A 20,166-nucleotide genomic window follows, 5' to 3' on the forward strand; every position below is an offset into this window, starting at 1 on the left:
TAAGACGGTTATAGGTAATGATAATGTACTGTATGTTTTAAAAAGCTAGAAGAAAGAAGTTTGAGTGTTTTACCATAAAGAAATGATGTTTGAGACAGATGTGCTTAATCTGATTAAACACTACACAAGGTATACATGTATCAAAATATCACAAGGTACCCCATTAACATGTATAATGTTTTTATGTATCAGTGAACAAAGTTTTAAAAATTTACTAAAGAAAAAAGGCTTTGGAATTCACAAATCTTGGCTAAAATAATTTTTTTGGCAAATATTTCAGTACTTACTGAGTAAGTTAAATCCAAATTGATATTTTCTGGAGTTGTAACTTATTCCCGTTGTCTCACCAGGACTCTCTCTTTTCTTCCTGCATCTTTTGCCTTTTCTAAGGCCTGAAATCATATTTACATTTTTTAAAATCAATTCTGAGCATTCATCAACTTTTATTCATTAGGAAACTATAACATGAAGTTTGGCTGAATTCATTTTCCAAGACAAACTTCCCTCTGTACTCTTACATAAATTTCCTTGAAAAAAAAAAAAAAAAAAAAGAACACAGAATATTTGTTTAAACTGGAGCTCACCATCACAGAATTGTCTGTGAGGTTTTCTGAGAAAGGAGGAGAGAGTATGAACATGAGTATGTAGAGTATATTTGCACCATGTCAAGATTCTCTGCCATATGCCTTCCATCACCTTTTGAGTTTGACCATGCCTACCTACTTACCTTTTCTTTCCTCCCAATTTCTTAGTTTTTAGGTATTTTAATTCAATTTTGTGAAGTAGGAATTTAAATATGATTTTGTTTCTTATTTAACATTCTTCTGGGATACTCAAAATACAAGTGAAAGGATAACTGCTGCCCAATATTACAAGAGATGCTTAGGTTGGCTCCTGTACTACTCAGAATGTCAAGAACATTTCATTGATTTCCACAGAAAAATTCAGTAAGAGACTTTGCTTTTTTTAGAACTAAATAAAAATAGCACCAGTTCTATAAGCAATAAAAGTAGGTTTTTATATTGAACATTTCTCTCTAATTGTATGCATTAACCTGATAACTGAGTCACAGAAATTATATTTATATGGTAGGACAAAGTAATGAGAACAAAGCATATTAAAAAATTGAATTTTAAAAAGCAGAATTTTAAAGAGCAGAGCAGACATAATCTCTACACACTTCATAAATTTCAATTCCTATTACTTTATGAACTTACCAATTTTAAGTCTCCACAACTGTTAGCAATACAGCTTTCTTCTACCAACTCATTTACTTTCTTCTTTAATTGTCTAATCTTCTCTTCTGGACTGTTGAAGAAAAAAGCAGGTGTAATTTAAATCATTCAACTAATAATAATTTATACTAAAACTGCATTTACTTTTAATACTGTCCATAACATGCTCTTTAAGAACAGGTGACAGATAAGACAAATGTATAAATGGCATTAAAGAACAAAGGTATTGCTGGTTTTGATAAATATATTATACAATTAATTATTCATAATTATAGTAAAAATAGCTAATGTTTATTTAGCACAAGTATATTAAGAGCAAAATACTTTACTATAAAAATTTTGTTTACTCCTCATATTTGCACTTGACACAAGTACTATCATTATTTCTGTTACTAAAAAGGAAACTATGTGAAATTTAAGTATTTTGCTCAAGCTAGTAAGACATGGAGCCAGGATTCAGACCCAACTAGGGCACTCCACCACTGTTGCTACTATATTACTACCACAAAGGAGAAGTAGATTTTTTTTTTTTTTGATACTGTGGTAAATGAAAACTTTACCTTATGGCTAGGAAAACTGAACATCCCCCCCAAAAAATTACTTATTAGAAAGATGCTATAGAGAAAAATTCTAATAAGGTAAATAAGTTTTAAAATCCTGGCTTTGTTAAGAGCAAATTATTCCAGGGCTATGGGTCCAGCTCAGCAGTAGAGCACACTAGGAAGTATAAAATCCTGGGTTAAATCCCCAGCACCACTATCAACCAACCAATATTTTTAAAAAGAGCAAATTATCCCCAAATCAGTCACATTTCAAAATAACACTGATGTTTTACTACTACTTTCTTCTGCCTTTAATAAAATTTCACTAAAGATACATTCAAATGGATGGTGGTTGTCTTAACTCTCTACAAATGAAGTCTTTAAAAGAATACAGGAGTAAATGTATTTTGCTATTCTAATGTCTATGGAATCATATTCTTTAGGGAAATCTGGGCCTAAGACTGTAAATTCTATTAGTTTTTCTAAGATCTTTAAAATTCTAACTGAGCAAGAACACAATAGATTAAACTTTTATAAAAGCTACAATGAAATTTAAATGCTATTTTCTAGTTGTCTGAAACATCTAATAAATGTCTTTAAATGTTACTTATAGATTATTACTAAACCAAAAATGTTAATGTAAAAACTCTAAGAGAACTTTATGAAAGACATTCAAAGTAACCATTCTGTTCCTAACAAATACGGAGAAAATGAAAACTATATGCAGATATGGTTGGATATCTACTTAAAAAGAACCTGCCACCCACCCTTCTTCCTGGCACAGGGAACCTAAGTCAGTCTAAAGTATCTCATTCCTTATTCTAGCATTCAGCTTAACCATGGGCATATGATGCATTGCACATCTGCTTTGGATAGAGAGCTCCTGCAAAAATTTTCATTGTTTTTAAAAGGAACTAGATGTTAATATTTTAACACTGTCATGTATTGAATTACATCATTATCTCACAGATATCACAATGTTCCACTTGACTAAAGAATCTACATAACAGTAAAACAAACTATTGGGTTAAAAAGAAAAAGGAACTAGGGCTAGGAACTTTCTGCCACTGAACTTTATCAATTACACAGAGAATTTTGAACTCTTACTACTCTTCTGGCAGCATAATGATGGGCAGGCTCTTAGGAAAAGCCAAGAGAATCAAAAAGAAGCTGAACCAGGGGTAATGTTATTGAGCAGTTAAATTTACCTTCCCCTGAAATGCCCTGTCTCCACAATTCTCACTATATGTGTTCTTTTAAGTTGGTTTTCTGTTGTCTATAGCTGAAAAGATCCTAAATGACATACTTAAATAAAAGAATATACTTTTATTAGTAAACATGCTATCATTAATGAGTGTACAAAATAAAACAAATGTGTATAGAAGTTCCTTGTTAGCCAAAAAAGGGAACTTAAGTAACTTATACAATAGCCCCAAACATGGGCTTTAAGAATTACCATTTTAAGCCATATATTATATAGAAGCAAAACAGTGTAGTTGGTTAATAGATGAGCTCTGGAACCAAACAACTGGGTTTGAATCTGAGTCATATTCTTTATTAGCCTTAGCAAGTCAAGAGCTCTGTATTTCTGTTCCCCCTCTATTAACTGGTGACAGTAATAATTCCATATTTATGTGTAACGCACTTGGAACAGTACCTGCACACATCAAGTACTAAGTATATAGCTGAATATACAGTATACTGTCATTTTTTTAGCTACTGTCTAGACAACAGCACAAAACTAAGTTAATTCTATAAAAAATTATATTGTTCCAACTGAGGATGCAGCTCAGTGGTAGGCAAGTGCAAGGTCCTCAGTTCAATCCCCAGCACCAAACATAGACACAGACACACACACAAATTAAATTGCTCAATAATATGATTAACTTGATATGTGTTCTCTTCATTTATTCTTTTAAATGTCCTTTTATAATAATCATGACATTTATAATCACATTTGGTCTTTGAGAGAATCACTACTGATACCCATAAAACTTAGACATCATCAAGTTAAATAATATTGCAACAAAATTGCATAGAACACACATGGCTATTCTTAGATTTGATTTATTTGCTAGTTCCAAGAATTAGGGATGGTGTTTTGATTACTGTCCTGCTGGGACAAACTTTTTAAATTACACATCTGAAAAATAAAAATCAAAAACATGCAGCAACAATAACAAAATGACAACATAAGGACTTGCATACCTATCTTCGTTTTTGGTTTCCAAAGGAGGAGCAGGGCCCCTTGATTGGCCAAGTGGGTCGAATGCAGAGCCTGAGACACAATTCAAGAGTTCATACTTAGTTTGCAACCCAGAAAAACTGAAGAAAATATGAAATTTTATCGCTTATTTCATTTACCTACTTATTAAATAATTTAGATTCCCTGTTTGTTAAATGGAAATAACATTTATTAAGTCTACATAAATATTTTATGTCAGAAAATTGGTAAGATTTTTAACATACATGAAACTATGTAAATAAACTTGTGTGTTAACATATAAAAGATACTCTCTTAGCATATACTTTGTCCCCCACAGTGACCTCTACCTCTATCTAGTATGAACTCTAAATTATTGATCATGTGAGTTATAATCTGATAATGGCTTTCTAATTTTCCTTAATGGTGTAATAAACATTAACCTGTCATAATTTTATGTCTTAATCGTTATGTAGCTTCTGTAATTAAATACTATTTTCATCTTTCATTTTTTAAACCAAGTTCTAACTTATATAAAATAAAATGCACATATTTTAAAATGCACATATTTTATCAATACATTGTGATAAATCATAAAGGGTTTTAACTACCACTCCAACTGAGCTATAAAACAATTTCAATACCCCCTTCCTCTTTTTTTCTTTCTTTTTTTTGTTGTTTTAATACCAGGGATTAACCCAGGGGTGCTTAACCACTGAGCCATATTCCAACCCTTTTATTTTTTATTTAGAGACAAGATCTTGCTAAGTTGCCAAGACCTTGCTAAGTTGCAGAGGCTAGCTTTGAATTCAAGATCTTCCTGCCTCAGCCTCCTGAGCTGCTGGGATTATAGGCATGCGACACTGTGCATGGACCCTTCCTCTCTTAATGATACCTCAAATAAGGATCAATTATAATCAATGGCAGTTCAGATTTTATTTAAAATAAAAATGACATTAACATACACAAAAACAGTAAAAAATTAAAGTATCTGAAAAAAATTATTATAGAGATTATATAACAAACCTCTCAAAGATGCTTTGGTAAAACCTGCTGCTCTCACTGCTGTCATGGGTCTAGTAACTCCATCCTTCAAAGAATAGGAATTATTTAAAAAGTATTCTCCAACAAGATCTACCTCCTATTTACAATTCTATACATGACACATATCTTAATACAGCCCCAATTTTAATACTGATTGTAATTACTATATGCTTATTCATTACTTCTGTCCCTTCATGTATCAATCCTGTTTTCTCTTTCACCTATAAAGTTTCTATTCCTTGGTCTAACTCAGTTTCTCTGTTTGAAAAGAAAAAAAAATAATTAACTTATTATTTAGCTACTCTCTACTTTTGGTTGATCTCTTATATATAGCACATGACACAAATTATTGAAAATGGTAACACAGGAAAAACAGGTCTCAGCATACACATCATATATACAAACTACCAACATTTCTATATCTACTCTCCAATAGGTTTTCACTTGAGACCTCAATACATGAATCCAAAGATTTAGAACAATCTTTGAACACAAACTTTAATCCTCAATTTTAAGAATCAGCTCACTATATAAGTAATAGCTTAGCATTTTTAAATATATAATAGAGAGAGGGGGAATCTTTGGTATAAATTCCAAGTCATGAAAATGGCAAAAAAAAAATCAACAACCATATAGCAGAGATACCTGAATAGCCCCTGTCATTGGTCTTCCCATTGATGACGTCAGGGATGTCTTGGACTAATAAATAGAAAAGATGGTTAAAAAGGTTCCTAAATACAGCTACCTTTATTTTTAAAAACCAAGTTATAGATGTTTTCTTTAAAATTTTTTTCTTCATTCTATTGGGGAGTAAACTTACACATAAATTTTTTCCATTTATCACCTGAAGGTATTAGATCAAACTGTGATACTCTAAAATCAGAAGTCAGCAAACTACAACACACCGCCTTTATAAAGTTTAATTGGAACACAGTCAAACTCCATCCATTTACACACTGTCTATGGCTGCTTTTGCATTACAAAACAGGTGGATGAAGAGCTATGACAAAGACCACATAACCTGTAAAGCCTAAAATATCTGGCCCTTCACAGAAAAAGTTTGCTGTCTCTTACTCTGAAACAACACTAAAAACCAAATTTATGAATAAATGTTCAGAATGATTAATGAAAGTATGTTCCATATGACATAATGTTAATTACATTATGTAAAAGGCTCACATAAAGGGTCATTATGAAGGTAAGTGCCCTGGGCCTCTGGGTTCTGAAGCCATCTTTCTGACCCCTTAGAAAATGTTATCATAAGGACTGGGAAATGCTATTTCACCATGTGCTTCCATTTTTTATCCCTTCCTCTCTTATTTTATATAAGTTAAGGCATTCAACTTATAGGTAATTTGGACAAGATATAAAGATTTATTGATTTTATAGAGTTTTATAGAGTATCTTTCCTCCAAAGATCTCTAAGGCAAGACCAAAGTATATGCCTCTGAAACACTTTTCTTAAATTTTATTTCTTCATTTATTAATTGGTAAGTTTTTTTAATAATTATCAACAATATTACATTTATATAACATCTAACTTCACATAAACTATATGAATGGAATACACATGAGACTTGGTTATACTAGATAGAAAATGAACACAATTTAAGCAACCAACGTAAGATTTACAAATAGAAAGGCAGCAAAATATTTTGATATATTTAAAGTCAAAATGACTAAAATGTTCAAAGCTATTAATCAAATTAGACTTTTTAAATGTTCTTAACTGTCCTCATAACTATCCAAAATGGAAACTACACCTGGTTCATGAAGTGAAAGATAGCCAAAATTCTTTAGAACTGACTAAAGTGAACTTAGTATAAGAAAAAGTATCTTAATATTTGCAGCTTACAAAAACCTACCCCATATCCAGTAGCTATAGGTCTAGTAACTGCTGTGCTTGGTATTTTAGCAGTTATCTTGGGGAGGAAAAACAACACAGTTAACAGAATTCTGATTAAGCTATAAAATAGAAATTGGGAAAGAAATGGAAAATACAGACTCATCGATAAGGAAGTATTTATGTAATATTTAGAATAATTTCTTCTAAATATTTCTATCTTAATATTAGGGAGCTCAGTTATTTGAAGTATTGAGAAAGAGACTCATTTTGAAATTCATTTTTTAAAAAAGGGGACTTTAGAATGACCTAAGGTACTAATAAGAAGGATGTGGGCTGGGGATATAGCTCAGTTGGTAGAATGCTTGCTTCACAAGTACAAGGCCCTGGATTCAATCCCCAGCACCACCATCAAAAAGAAGAGGATCTGTTTTCATGCTTTCATGTATTCAACATTTACTGCATTAGTACTGATAGCCACTAGCCCACACAACAGACACAGGTTTTGAAGTCTAAGAATCTGGGTTTAAATCCCAATTCTCTCTTAACTATTTAAAATCTTCAAATCTAAATTTGCTTACCTTTGTATATAAAGTATATTGATGACAAAATTGTAGTGAATCAAATAGGACCATGTGAAAGTGTGCTAAACAGGTTAGTTGTTAGGTTTATTTGTTTGACATATTTAAATATAATTCAAGGAGGAATTCTACTTCTTGCTATGGTACACTACTGCTTTAAAAAAAAAAAACCTTCTCACTAAAAATAGCTAAAAAGGCTAGGGACAAAAACATTTTTTTTTAATTGTTTAAATGTACTAGAGAATCATCAAGACTGAAGAATTACAGGGTCTCAAAATAAGGAAGAGAAGGGAACACTAGAGAGGTGAACCTGCATTTGGGCTATTTTTCTCCTACAGGCATCTGTTCATTCCAAAGGCCTGGATGAGAAGCTCAGCATAGTTTTTGAAAGGCTCACAGTCTAAGGGGATAAACACTGGAGTTGAGGGCCTGCCAAGGAGGCAGCCCTGGTAATCCTCCAGGATCTAGCTTGCATCTCCAAAGACTATACCCTCAGGCAGAAAGGTAAATAGAAGTATACCAGCCTTCTTAAGGGCTGAAGTCCAATTTAGAATCATCTCAAATCTAACTGGACTAAGGTGGCCAGAGATTTCTTGTGCTGCTAGGGTCATAAGTAAAAGTAAATTAATCTCTAAGTTTCTGAGTACTGTTCTATCTAACAGAACTTTCTGCAGTATTAAAAAGCTCTGTATCTGCAATAGCCACTAGCCACACAAGACTACTGAGTATTTGAAATGTGACTACTGTAAGAGGGGTCTGAATTTTTCATTTCAAATAAATGGTTACATGTGGCTAGTGTCTATCATACTGGACAGCAGAGACATAGAGCAATAAATTACCTCTATAATTTTTCATTTACAACATCTGGCATTCAATCACAAAAAAAACAGAGGCTGGGGTTGAAGCTCAGTGGTGGAGCGCTTGCCTTGCATGTGTGAGGCACTGGGTTCTAGCCTCAGCGTTACATACAGATAAATAAATAAAATAAAGGTATTGAAAAAAATATTTAAAAAAAGAACCAAACATGCAGGAAGCAAAACTAACAATAAAAAAAAAAAAAAAAAAAAACCACAAGAAGAAACACAAACAAATGAAAAGAAATCCAGATGGGGATACCTGTAATGGAAATACATAGACTTTAACATAACCATGCTTGATATGTTCAATGAGTTAAAAGACAAGGTTGACAAGTCTGTAGAGAACAACAACAACAAAACAATAAATGGTAATTATTAAATAAATGGTAGAAAATAGTGTAAAATTCTGGCATTATCTAGAGAGGAGTAAAACTACTAGTTTATAAAAGATTTTCATAAGTTAAAGAGTATTTTAATGTTTAGGAAAACACCAAAAGAATGGTTAAAGAATATAAACTAGCAAGATAACAGAAGAGGGAAAGGGAATAGTAAAAACCAATAATGAAGGTAAAAAGAGAGAGAAACTTCAAAGAAGCAGGAAAAAAAGAAATAAACAATAAAATTTAAACTCAGCCAGTATTTTCACTAAATGTAAATAAGATGTTTCAATAAAATAAGACAGATTTTAAAAAAAAACTAGAACCCAATTACATGTTGCTATTGAGATACGTCTTAAACATGGATTTAGAAAAGTTGGAAGTAAAAAATGGGAAAGACGTGATGTAAATACTAGACACAAGACAGCTTATATAACTATATCAATATATTAACATCTGACTAAATAGACAAAAAGCATTACTAGAAATAAAGATATTTCACAACAGTAAAAGGCTCAATTTGACAAATAGATGTAACAATTCTAAATATCTTCTGCAAAAAAACAAAAAGAGATATAGACAAATCTTCAACAATAGTGCAAGATTTGCTTGTACTTTCCATTAATAACAGAATAAGTAGAAAAAAAATTAAAAATACAGAACATCTGAACAAAATTCTTAACATACTTGACTTAATTATACATTGTACTATATATTATACTTATCAACTGCAGAATATACATTCCTTGAAAATGCACTTTGGAGGATATTAATAAATTTCAAAGAATTGTTTATGTTACAGATTATGTTCCCTAGAATAAAGCTAAAAAAACAATTTAAAACAAAGACATTAGAACATTTTAGAAATTAAGAAATGTACTTCAAATAACCAATGGGTCAATGAAGAAAATGCCATATAAAGTGAAAAAAAATTTGAACTGAATAATAATTAACATATCAAGACAGGGAAAAATATGGAAAAAATACATATCTATTAATTTTGTAGTAGAACAGATGTCTGAATTATAGGTGTGAACACATGAAGTTGTTATATGAACTTTAATCATTGGGTCTTTGCCTTCTTGTGGGCAGGTATTTTAATACTGCAGGGCTTACAACTCAATGCTTAAAAAAGTTGGCTCCAGGTCTTAGAAAGGCTAGAAGAAAAGGATACAGGTTTCCACAACTTTTTCCTTGAGAACAAACTGAGGGAAAGAGGACATTATTGTTTTTTAAGGATCACCTGATGACTACATCTGTTTTGCTGTTGTTGTTCTTTGTTGTCCTCACTGACAGGCTCCTACACCACCTCTTCCCTTTGTCACTTTGCCCCTCACCTGCAGTGCCCTTCCTCCTATATCTCAAGGTCAGCCTCAATTTCACAGATCCTTTAATATTCAATTCTTATTTTATCTTTTAAGAAACATCTTCTAATTGTCCCAACTACTGGAAAATAACCGCTTTTCATGGTCCCACAGCAATTTATATTCTTTTTTATAACTTATTACATTATGCCTTGTAATATCTATTTGTCTATTTTATTTTTTTTCAGATGATCATAAACTGCTTATGAGCTAGCAAGAATTTTATTCCTCTTAAGTCTAGGATCTTTTCATTTAAAACTTATACTATGTAGGGTGTGATGAAATCATTCAACGGAAGATCAAGAAAGCTAAGTTCTTCACTGGATTAGACAAAGGGGAATGAAGGGAAGGGAGGGAGGATGGGAATAGAAAAGACAGTAGAATGAATCAGACATAACTTTCCTAAGTTCACATATGAAACACAACCAGTGAAACTCCACATCATGTAGAAGCACAAGAATGGGATCCTAATTAGAATAATGTATGTATAACATGTCAAAATACATTCTACTGTCATGTATCTCTAGAAAGAACAAATTAAAAAACACCAAAAAATAATTAACATTAAAAAGAAAGAAAGAAAGCCAAACTATAACCCAGTTCACACAAAAATGAGACCTTGGCTTTTCCAGGCTTAAGTTTTCTCATCTGTAAAATAATGATCTCTGAAGTCACTTTTTAAGATTTTTGAAGGGTCAATGGTTTTGATATAAGGTGCCCCCAAAAGCTCCTGTATTCTGCAGAAATATAGAGGTAAAATGATTGAACAGATTGGTGGTAATTATAGGCAGATGAGGCATGGCTGGAGGAGGTAGGTCATTTGAGGGGTGGGGGACATGTCCTGGAAAGGTGCATCTTTTCTGTGGCCCGCTTCTCTCGCTCTGCTTTCTGATCCTGCCATAAGCTGAGAATCTTTCCTCTGCGGGGCTCTTCCTCCATGATTGCTGCCTCACCTTGCCTAAAGCAATGGAGTTATTCACCTATGGACTGAGATTTCTAAAACCATGAGCCCCAAATAAATTTACCTTCCTTTTTTTTTTTTTTTTTTTTTTGCGGTACTGGGGATCGAACTCAGGACCTTGTGCTTGCAAGGCAAGCACTCTACCAGCTGAGCTATCTCCCCACTCAAATTTACCTTCCTGTAAGTTTTTCTTGTCAGGTATTCTGATCACAACAACACCAAAGCTAACTTAAAGCAGTCATTCTGGCAAAATTATTACCTACTATGAATCACATGATTTACTAGACTTAGTAAATTTATTTAATGACTTTAAATAAAGACTTAAGGGGGCTGGGGAGATAGCTCAGCTGGTAGAGTGCTTGCCTTGCAAGCACAAGGCCCTGAGTTCGAGCCCCAGCACCACAAAAAAAAAAAAAAAAAAAAAGACTTAAGGAGCACCTATGGTAGATAAGGAAAAGTATAATGAGTAAAACAGAGTCTCTTCAAAAAGTCCATAGTCTAGTCACTAGCCTAGTAGAACCCAGTGCCTATGGTTTTTCTTTCCATAAAAAAAAGTAACCTTAAAACTAAAATACCAGCTGTGGAATATGTAGTAAAGAATTGACTTTATCCAGAGAGATGTCTGGTCTTTTCCCTTGGCTACCGGGAGGTAATCTCCAGGCCCCTATATGCTTGATAAGAATGTCTTTGTTTGCCTGGGGGCCTTGATCACTGGAAGATCTAACAATTGATCTATGGTAGGAGCACTGGGACATATCAGTTTTCACTTTCCAGAGATACCAGCCTGGACCTCTTGGAGGGGCTGGAGCCCAAAGGGCAGTTACAGGAGCAGTATGTGATTAAGTTCCATCAAATTTGTGGACATCGAAGTCTTGGGTAGACTTCCCTAGTGGACAGTATTTTGTGAGTACTGTCAGAAACAGTGGCCAAAAAGAGTTATCACTGCCCCTGGCTCCACAGAGAGAGGATAATCAGAAGCTCTACGTGTGGACCACTCTCAGATTCTGTCCTATACACCTCCTTCCCTTGGTAGATTTTAATCTGTATCTTTCCCTTGCAATAAACTTGAAGTATAATAGATTTTACTGAGTTCTATGAGTCATTCCAGAGAATTATTACACCTGAAGGCAATGCTGGGAACCCTTGACTTTGCTTGCAACTGCTCTGAGAAATGAGGGAAGTCTTATGGAGGACCCTGACCTATACAGCTAGGCAAACTCATTTCAGGGAACTATGCTAAATTCACTTACACTAAATGAGATGGGGCAAACTACTCACCAAGATTCTTTTCTTGTTAAATGGTCTAATACTAATCATTGATTTTTTACTAAATTAGAATGTGTGCCAGGGAAGACAGAAGAATGAAAAAAAAAAAAAAAGTGAAGGAAGAAAAAAACAGAAGGGCACCTCATTTTAAAGCAGAGGAGTTGCTGCATCAGGGTTTCCCAACCTTGGCAGTACTAACCTTTTGGGGTGGTTAATTCTTTATTAGGGCAACTGACCTATGCATTACAGGATGTTTAATAGCATCTGTGGCTGCTACCCACTATATACTAACAGCACCCACTCAGGCTACAACAACCAAAATTATCTCCAAATATTGTTACATGTCCCCTGGAGGTGGGGGTAGGCAAAAACTGTCCCCAGTTGAAAATAGCTGCTATAATGCAGGGAGGGAAAAGTCATTTTTTTAAAAAGAATGTTAGGCAGAGATCATTAGAGAGAAAACGTCCAATGCTTCACTACTTTACTTAGTCCCAGCCTTGATTATTTTTGACTACAAAATAAGCTTGGCAGATTTTGTGCACCATGGAAAACACATACCTATGCTTCACATGACATATATAAAAATCTTAATAGTAATAATGAAAAAAATAGCAATTTATATACCAGTGGAAGATTAATCAATGGGAAACCATTAATATAAGAAGGAAGCAATATACATATTAAGACCCAATATTTTGAAGGAATAATATTTCTATCACTTTAAAAAGTAGAAAGGCAAATATTTTCAAAATAATGTTTTAGGAAAACATATTCTGAGGTTTTACATATACAACACTTATTTTCAAAAACATAAAGAAACTCTTTGATTTAAAATACTTTAAAATTATGTGTACAACTATTAAATGTGCTATGGTTTGAATGTGGTTTCATGTAGGGAATATTTCTCAAGCTTATCTGACAGTAGTCACTGACACCATGGTCTAAGTAAGCCAAACAGTCTGAACAGAGAAACTGAGGTAATGGTAAAGACTCGCCAATGAATGAAGGTCTTTGCAGCTGTTGAGGCTGAGTTTGAGTTGAGGGGAGGCCTCGCTCTGTCATGCATCCCAGAAAGCTGTGATGTGAGCTCACCCACGCTGCCTTGCCTCATGCTGTGTGCAGGAGCTTACCGGTCCCTGCAGTCCTTGGTCTCAGACCTATTGCTGGGCAGAATTGCTTAGGCATGCTTGGTTTTTACACTACCTCGACGTATAGTTCACCTATAGGCTGACTCTGTTATACTTTAACAAGCATGTTAACCTGATTGGATAATGTGCCTATACATATATACAACCCTAAATAAAATTAGATCTGTGCCTCCAGAGCCTGGTCTCCGATGCCTGAGTAAGCGCACGAGGTAAGGTAGGCGTCGTTTGTCCTCAACCTCAGTGAACCCCGTCTCTGAACATCTACAGTTTCATGTGTTGGGGGCATGGTTCCCAAAGTGGCAGTACTAGGAGACAATGTGGAACCTCTAAGGAGGCCCAGTGAGAAGTCATTGGAGTTCTGCTGCCAAAGGGGAATACTGGTCTCCAAAAGTGAGTTCTCACAAGAGTAAGTAGTTTAAAAAGTCTGAGCCTAATCCCTAAATTCTTCTCTAGCTTCCTTTTCAAGATGGGATACTTCCTCCCACCCATGCTCTGCAATGTACCATGGAGCCCTCACCAGATCCTGTACCATGCTCAATTCTTTCAGCTCCCAGACTTTTACAAAGTTGACCTGTTTCAGGTATTTCATTTCAATAAGGGGAAAACTGACTAATAAAATATGTCAAATAAAAATAAGAAAAATTAAAAATCTACTTATTGGGTACACTGAAATCTACAAAATAATGGTGAAGGAAACTAAAGGTGATGCAAATAAATGAAAAAGACATCAAAATTTCATGAATTGGAAGACTACATGTTGTTAAGATGTTCATATAACCCAAAGTGATCCACAGATTCAACCTAATCTCTATCAAAATCCTAACATTGTTTTTGTTGAAATAGAAAAATTTATCCTCAAATTCATATGAAATATCAAGGGTCCCTAAGAAGTTAAAACAATTCTGAAAAAGAGGAACAAAGTTATCAGACTCACAATGCCTGATTCCAAAACATTACAAAGTATAGTAATCAAAACAGTGCAGTACTGGCATAAAGACAGATTAAGGAAACAGAAGAAACCGCAGAAATAAACCCTTCCATATATGGTCAAATGATCTTTAGCAAGGATGCCAAGACTATTAAATAGGGAAAGGACAATCTTTTCAACAAATGGTACTGGGCAAACCAGATATCCATATGTAAAAGAACAGAGTTAGACACTTACATTACACCATATACAAAAAAGTAACTCAAAATAGGTTGAAGGCCTAAACCTAAGGTCTTCTATAGTCTATAAAACTCCTAAAAGAAAATACAGCAGAAAAGCTTCATGGAATTGATTGTGGCAATGATTTCTAGAATATGACACCAAACACATAAGCAACAAAAACAAAAATAGACAAGGGGAACTACATCAAACTAAAAACCTTTGCACATCAAAGAATACATACAATCAATAGCATGAAAATGCAACTTACAGGATGAGAAAATTATTTGCAAATTGTGTATCTAATTAATTAATATCCAAAATATATAAAGAACTCCTAAAATTCAATATCAAAAATAGACAATTCTCCATTGACAGATGAATGGACAAACAAAATATGGTACATAAATACAGTAGAAACCTTTAAAAAGAGGAAATCCTGTCACATGCTACAACATGGATAAGACTTGAGGACATTATCTTAAGTGAAAGAAGTCAGTCTCAAAACATAAAACTCCATGATTTCACTTATGTTAGGTACCCAGAGAACTAAAATTCAGAGAAATAGAAAGCAAAATGGTGGTTATTGGGGATTTAGGAAAGGGGAGAAGATAGGGCATTGTTGTTTAATAGACACAGAGTTTCATATTTACAAGATGAAAAAATTCTGAAGACCTGTTTCACAGGAATGTGAATATACTTAACACTACTAATCTTTACATTTCAAGATGGTTAAGATGATAAATTGTATAATATATGATTTTTACCATTTTTTAAAATTTCACTTACAGGAGGTCTTCTGCCATGACTTGTTCTTACTGCTTGCTGAAAACCTGTATCATTCTCCAATTCCTAAAATGAAAAGGCAAATTTAACATTCAAAATGAAAAGAGAATTGGAAAAAAAAAGTTTAAGCTCCTCTGGTATTCAGGATCCTCTATAATTCATCTTATCCTTGATGCTGACATCAGGGTTGGGACTCAAGCACTCCTGTCCTCAAATCTTTCCCCAAATATCAAGGCTACTTCCTTTCCTACTAAGAGTACTGATGTTATGTTAGTTAATTTTAAGGGCATTTTATTGAGTATTATCCAAAAGGTCAGTATCATAATGCCTGTTTAAAAGATGGCACATACAGGATATGACCCTTCCTCTCTTCCTAGTAGCTACAGCAGTAAAAATGTAAGAAGAGATTCATATCTCTCTCTCTCTCTCTCTCTCTCTCTCTCTACCTCTCTCGCCCCCTCCCTCCCTTCCTTTTCCTCCCTCTCTTTTTCCATATGCTAGGGTCATGCTACCACTCCTACCTGAGAAAGTCCCAGGACAGAAAAGGGCATATTTTCTACAAGCAAGGAGGCAAACACTTTCTATTATTCTGTTTCCATCTGCTCAAGTGAAAAACCTTTGCATCTCACTGGACAGGTAAAGTCTGAGATTCAGACTGAAGTTAACCTAGCTGGCTCCATGGAGGACTCCACTGAGTCCAACCTGTTCTGTCATGGAACCATCTCAGCTGAAATAAGTTATTATGCGTTTCTGATTCGTGACCTGTATTTTCCCCTCAGAAAATCTGAGGAAAGAAATACTAGTCAAGGTCAGAGATACAATTGTTCCTAAGTTTCCCAAACAAAATGCCATTTTTTAAGCTCTCTAAAAAGCACCCAGTTCTACCAACTGCCAATCTTTTAACAAGACTTCATTTCCTATTTATAGAACACAATCTGGCTGTAATCATTCAGATGCACTTTAGTACAACTCTCATACTTGCCTTTGATTTATTCTAATTTACTTCCCACAAAAATAAACCTGCAGCTATGGTTTGAACGTGGTTTGTCCCCTAGAGGTTCATAGGTTGGAAGTTTGATCCTCAGTGTGGTGATGTTGAAGATATGGAATCTTTGAGTGGTGGAGGAGATAATTAGGTCATTGGAGGTGCTGCCCTTGAAAGGGATTTATGAAGGTCTTGTGGAGTGAGTTCCTAAGAGAACAGGTTCTTATAAGAAGACAAAACTAGCCTCTCTCTCTCTCTCTCTGCTCTGGCTTCTTGTCTCACTCTGTGGTCTGGCCTGTTATACCCGCTCCTATCATAATACCATGCTGTGATGCAACCCAAGGGACCCTCACCAGAGGACCAACAGATGGAGCTGCCTCATCTTGAGACTTTCAATCTCCAAAACTGAGATAATTTTTCTTTATATATTACCAAGCCTCAAGTATTTTGTTATAGCAATAAGAAACAGACTAATATACTTGTTCAGTATTAAAAAATAAATAATACATGTAAAAGGGAGTCACAATTAACTTTTTTTAAAAGTCTGCAGAAAATCAACATAAAATGTTCATATAAACAGGATATTAATACACTGCACTTTAAACATAATTTTATTACAAGCATTCTTCAACTTTTAATTTAAATTATCTTTATAACCTTCCATATCAACTACAGAAAATTAAAGTACACAATGTTCAGTCACAAAAACTGGGAACTTCTGTATAAAATATAAAGTCAAAGGCAACCTCCAATATAATTAATTATACTTCTACTTTGACAGACCTTTTGGTAAAAAGATGTCTTCTAAGATTCTTGAATTACTCACAAAATTTGATAAGCTCAGTAAGGGCTGGGGTTGTGGTTCAGTGGCATAGTGCTTGCCTAGCATGTGTGAAGCACTGGGTTCAGCAACATATATAAATATAAATAAAATAAAGTTTGCTGACAACTAAAAAAATAAAAAATAAGTTCAATAAATTTAACTAAATGACAAACTAGAAAAAATGGTCAACAAATTCTTTAATAACAAACACCAAACACAACTTTTGTGACTTTTTCTTTGTACCTTGACAAACTATATATTCTGTGATCATCTTAAGCAACAGTTTCAAGTAATTAAGTTACATTGCATCTGTTATTATTACAGTTAACTGCATGACACTTCAAACTTAGGACACTAAAACAAATTAAAAAACCTGGTTTTAGGTATTTTCAGATGATTTAAGTCCTTTTAATTTATACATTCAGATAGTGATGAAAAACAGAAGTATATAACTCATCTTCATTCATTTATATAACATTTCTCATGATCTTCCCTTCTGCTACAATAATTATTATTGGCAAAATTAATAGAATCTTCACTAATAGCACTTTTCTAGCTTTTAAAGTCAACTTACTTAATCTAAAGCAGAAAAAAGCAGAAAACCCTCAAATCCAAAGTCTTCATAAATCAACTGAGCTGGTTCACAAAAGACTAATATAAAAAAAAAAAAGTTTGTTGTTTTTTTACCTTAGTATCATAGATTGGATTGTAGTCATTATAACCAGAATAAAGATCATCATCATCTGTCTCTGGAGCCAGGTGCACATTTTGCATCATTTGTGCCTAAGAAAAATCAACAGTATAAATGTGTTATAATTTGGATCTGGAATGTCCCCCAAAGGTTCATTTGTTAAAGGCTTGGCCCTCAGTGCAGTAATATTCAGAGTGGTGCTTTTGGGAAGTGACTGGATCATGAAGGATCTAACCTCATAAATAGATTTATCTACTGATAGCTGAATGCATTATTGGGAGGTGGTAGCCATGATAGGAGGGGGGGCCTAGCTGGAGGAAGTAGTCACTAAGGGCATATCCTGAAAGAGTACATCTCATTCATACTCTTACTCTTTCTCTTTCTCTCTCTCTCTCTCTTTCTCCCCCACCCCCTTTTCTGGCTGCTATGAGGTAAGCAGCTTTGCTCCACCATTCCCTTCCTCTGTGCTGTACTGCCTTACTATAGATCCAGAAAAAATGGGATCAGCTGACAATGAACTGAAGTCTCTGAAACTATGAGCCAAAATAAATCTTCCCTTCTCTAGGTTCATTTTCTCAACTATTTGTCCAGCAACAGAAAACTGGTTAGCACAATGTGTGATTAGTATAAAAGTAAATATATATGTATGTGCGTGTATATATATGTGTTCATGTGTGTATGTGTGTGTGTGTGTGTATGTGTGTGTGTGCGCATTTATATTTGAGGGTGCTGGGAATTGAGCCCAAGGCCTTGTTACTAAGCACACTACTGAGCTTTACCCCAAGTTCCATAAAATAATTTTCAATTCAAATAAATAATCTTTCTGGTCAAATTTAACTGTATAAACTTCTATGGTCTCAGTTTTTTTGTTGTTGTTGTTCAAATTCCCAAATCTAGGTATCAAAACATTCATTCATTGCCCTCATTTCATATTCATTCCATACCTTCTACACTGAAAGAGCAATGACAGGCACTGAGGGAAGAGTATAACTGATTACCCTGATTTTCATGGAGCTTAGTATCAAGTGCAGAAGAAATATAATCAATAGTCCAATGCAATGCAAATACCACTACAATCCTACCATAATGGATAGAGTTTAAAAGACCAAAAACACATAAGGCTAGCAAAGATGTGAAGTAACTAGGATATTCATACACTGTTGGTGGGAGTGTAAAATTGTACAATTTTGGAAAAAGTTCTGGCAGTTTCATAAAATTAGTATTCACCTCTACTCCTGAGAGAAAATAAAATGTCTACAAAAAGATTTATATAAGAATGTCTATAACAGCATTATTCATAGTGGACTAAATTAGAAACAGTCCAGATACCCAGCAATAGAGTGGGTAAGCAAAATATGGTGGTGTATTTATACAATGAAGTACTATTTGGCAATAAAAAAATGAACGCTCTGATGGCATATATAACAATATGAAAGAACTTCAATTACACTGAATACTATAAGCCTTATATAAAATGGTGCATTAAGCACTGTTTCATTTATATAAAGTTCTAGAACAGGCAAAATTAACCTATGGAAGAAGATTAATCTTGGGAGTCAGGAGTAGAGATTAAATGGGAAGCAGCACAAGAGAATTTTCTGGGGTAATAATATATATATTCTGTTTTGACAGGGGTTTGGGTCACATGGGCAAGCATGTGTGAAAGTCAGCAAATGCACACTTATGATGTCTGCTTTTCTTTGTAAATTCCATCTTGAAAGAAAAAACAGACAAATATTGAACTATAAATTAGTATGCATGCCAAAGTATTTAAGAGGAAGTTTAATATCTGTAATTTAGTCTGAAATGTATACAAAGATGGATAGATAGATGGATATAAGGATAGACATATGATAAAGTATAAAAATTATAATGGTAGAATCTAAGTAGCAAGTAAAAGGATCATAGTTAAATTCTTTAAAGTTTGCTACACACTTGAAAACTTTCAAAATAAAATGTTGAGAAAAAATGCTTAGGCACAATAAAATGGATGTCAAAGCAAAGTAAAATAAGAAGCATGAGAGAAATGTAATTACTGTATATTTTTGCTGTAAATGTAATAATTGTTTGACGATCTGGAAGGAGTTCCAGAAGTGTCATTCAAATAAAGTCAATAGTTTAGGCAATTTTGGGAGTGGGAGGTGGAAGAGGGTCAGTAGCCAAAAAATGTAGTATTGAACTACTCGTCTACCTAGTAGTATATTTTCTTTACACTTTTTACCATTTTAGGTGTGCCAGAAAATTCTTAAGAAAATTCCTCTTAATTTTATTGTTCAGCATAATATCAAACATATGTTAATTTTCAGAGCCTTT

At 33.9% G+C, this 20,166-nt stretch overlaps 1 pseudogene; it reads right to left on the reverse strand.

Moving 5' to 3' along the window:
- Window positions 1-20,166, reverse strand: part of LOC124974063 (intraflagellar transport protein 88 homolog) — a 100,540-nt pseudogene that overhangs the window by 76,164 nt on the left and 4,210 nt on the right.

This window comes from Sciurus carolinensis, unplaced genomic scaffold (genome assembly GCF_902686445.1).
Source record: "Sciurus carolinensis unplaced genomic scaffold, mSciCar1.2, whole genome shotgun sequence".
NCBI classification, from domain to species: domain Eukaryota; kingdom Metazoa; phylum Chordata; class Mammalia; order Rodentia; family Sciuridae; genus Sciurus; species Sciurus carolinensis.